The sequence below is a fragment of the Theobroma cacao genome, chromosome 5 (assembly GCF_000208745.1).
Source record: "Theobroma cacao cultivar B97-61/B2 chromosome 5, Criollo_cocoa_genome_V2, whole genome shotgun sequence".
Lineage (NCBI taxonomy): Eukaryota > Viridiplantae > Streptophyta > Magnoliopsida > Malvales > Malvaceae > Theobroma > Theobroma cacao.
In genome coordinates, this window is record NC_030854.1 from 12,041,883 (window position 1) to 12,044,987 (window position 3,105).

Below are 3,105 nucleotides of genomic sequence, written 5' to 3' on the forward strand. Positions count from 1 at the left end.
TTTAAAACCCCAGAATGACTTAAAATGGTGATTCGGAGTTCGATGACCGATTTGGAGTCAAATTGGAATTTTCATGACTTAGAGGCAAAATGGTCATTTTGCCACCCGATGTTAAGATGTGAGTGTTGGATAAAATTTTTGACTAAGATTGATCATTTGGAGTATAATTTGAGTTTGAGAAGTGAAGAATTTTAATTTCGACGTTTTTTTGAGGATAAGGGCAAAATAGTCATTTTGCCACCCTAGGGGCAAAATTGTAATTTTACACCACCCAACACTTGTCATGCCCATGGATTTCAGCCATTAGCATTTTATATCATGGATAATTGATGGGTTTTATGTGGTGGTGGAAGAAAGCTTAATTATTAAGTTTTTAAACATGGACCAATAACATGGTGACAAGTGTCAAGCTTGGATTATTTTATTATTTGGCTTTAAAAATCAGCCCATAACCGTCCCAACTCATTTATCTTGGTCGGCCAAAGAGCGAAAAAGAGAAAAAAGGAAGAGCAAAACCCCTAGAGAGAAAATTCAAAGGGAAATTGTTGATTTTCAAGGAATCAAGCCATTAAAGGTAAAATTTCTTAATTCTAGCTTGTGATCTACCTTTTCTATGAATTATTTTGCATTTTCCATGGTTGAATCACAAAATATCATGAAAGATAGTGTGCTGATCAAACCTTAGGAGAGAAAAAATTTGATGATGAATTTAGTTAAAAAAACATGTTATTCTAGTGTTTTTAGTTGCTTGGGGATGTGTAGTATGAAAAGCAAGCAAGAAAAATTCATGTTCTTACATCACCTTCATTGGCCGAATATTCCATGTAGAATATTGATGATGAATTTGATTGAATTTCAAGTGATTTGATTAGGAATGAATGATTTATGGTGTGAGAATCAAGCATGAAAAATTAAATTGTTAGTGCACTCACCATGGTCGAATTTTTCAAGAGAAAATGTGAGGATGATTTTGCCACATTTCAAGTTATTTAAATTGTGTTTAATGATTTGGAGTATTAGGAGAGAAATGGAATTGTTTGGAGTTGAATTAGACGTATTGGCCAATTAATCGGGTGACAGATCAAATTAGGCCAATACTATTTTATTTAGGTACATAATTGAATTTGTATTGAACACCATATTTAGATAGTTACACGAGTATTTCACATCCCATTTCATGCATTAGTATAGAGCTTGAATTGGTTTTACAACGGTTTAGCACAAATATAGCAAATTGCTTATTGTGCATTATGTCTAGGTGGTGAGCATTCTGGCAAGAGTAAAGAGGTAGTATCCGAGGATCAAGAATCAGAGTATCTCGAATTCGATTCCCATTACAGTGAGTAACCTTATTATCGTCTTAACTATCTAAATTATGTTTTTATCCGATTTTGTAATTTTATGAAAAATGTGTTTAAATGAAATGATTTTATAAATTGTTTTGAAATTTAATGATGACTTGAAAATGGAGTAATTAGAGACTACTTGCTGTATTGTAAATTATGTTTTGAATTGAATGGCTTATGATAATGTGGGCATGAATGGCTGGATGGGTATTTGTGTTGAAAATGTATAAACTATTGTTTACCTTGATAGGCTAGATAATGATAAAATTGCCATGTCATGCTGTTGAAATTTTATTGAATTGGTGGGTTATAAATTGGTCACTGTAGTGGCGGGTTCTATGGACCAGCCTATTAGAGGGACACGGAATCAGGGTATATTCTTACCTCGATCGGAGAGGCACGTAGGGTAACTCTTGAGGTAAAACTTTAGAGTTCACTTCATGCTGAACCACCACGTGAGGGTGAACTTAGCCAGCGCCAAGGAACGGCTATGTTTTCAAAATAAAAACATGATTTATGCGTACATGACTTTTTAACAGCCTTGGCGAACTCGGTTGGGATAGCCCCAAGCCAAGGTATCCCTGACAACTGAGTATGAGAATGATTTTGGCACGAGCCAAGCTTTTCAGGTAATCATAAGGCTCGTTGTTTATTTGGGTGAAATGAATCTATTTATCTTATTAAATTGAGTTCGAAATGCTATTAATCATTTTTATGCTAATCTATTTTATCTGTCTCCATTTACTCAGCTTTAGATATTTTAGATGGTATTTGTTTACTCACTAGGATTATATAATCTCACCACCCTCCTTTCCACCCATTTCAGGCTCAGGATAGTCGGTAGATAGCTCATTTCGTTGAGGGCTACAGTTGGACTTGCATCCTCAAAAACTGTAGGTTCACAGCCTTCATTACTTTTAGTCATTCAAGGGCCCACATGTCATTGTTAATTGTTTTGAATACCTGGCTGCGTGTGCTACTGTATGTAGGAATTTATTTTGCTTTTACGTTGTAAAAATTATTTACCTAGCGTTCTATAAAAATTGTTTTATAAAAAAATTGGAATATTTTGTTCATTATTTTTATTCTATTCCATTAGCTATAATTTCACTTTAAATGAATGTTTTCGATATCTAAACTTATTTTCAGTTATGAAATATGTAAGTTTCTCTCATATACTACATTTTAGCTGGTTTCAGAAATTTTGAAAAAAATGACCAAAATATCCCTATGTAGTTGAAATTTCTCTTTGACTGTTTTTGAATTGAAATTGGTTCATATCACTTTAAAACATGATTTTAGTAACTAATACTCAGAGGAGAAGCGAGAAAACTGATCTTAAGCCTTACGAGGTTTCGATTGGCATTCCAGGTAATGAATGTCTATCGGGACATCGCTGCGGTTGTCATGGGCTCGATAGGAGTTCTGGGTCGTGACAAATTATCTACTTGCTACCTTTTTGAGCTTATTGAATTTTCTCTAAAATGCACCTCAACCAAGGATCACCGCCCACATTAAGAGGTAATCATATAGGAAAATTTTTATCAAAAGTATAGATGATAGAATATTCATTTCGAGGGAAAAATGAGCATCCTATATATCATAGAGGCATATGCGAATTTGAGTTCTTGAAAATTACGAACTAAATCCATCAAAATGAAAATTGCAATGAAAACATACTAAAGAAAAAGGAAGAAAGAAAAAGCATAAAAAAGAAATGATGAAAAAGGCATGTCCTGAAAATGGACAAACATATTAA

At 33.7% G+C, this 3,105-nt stretch overlaps 1 long non-coding RNA gene across 1 annotated transcript; it reads left to right on the forward strand.

Moving 5' to 3' along the window:
- LOC108662175 lies at positions 546 to 2,191 on the forward strand. The gene is made up of 3 exons (XR_001927966.1): positions 546 to 574; positions 1,259 to 1,339; positions 2,173 to 2,191. It is a non-coding gene; the product is annotated as an uncharacterized LOC108662175 (long non-coding RNA).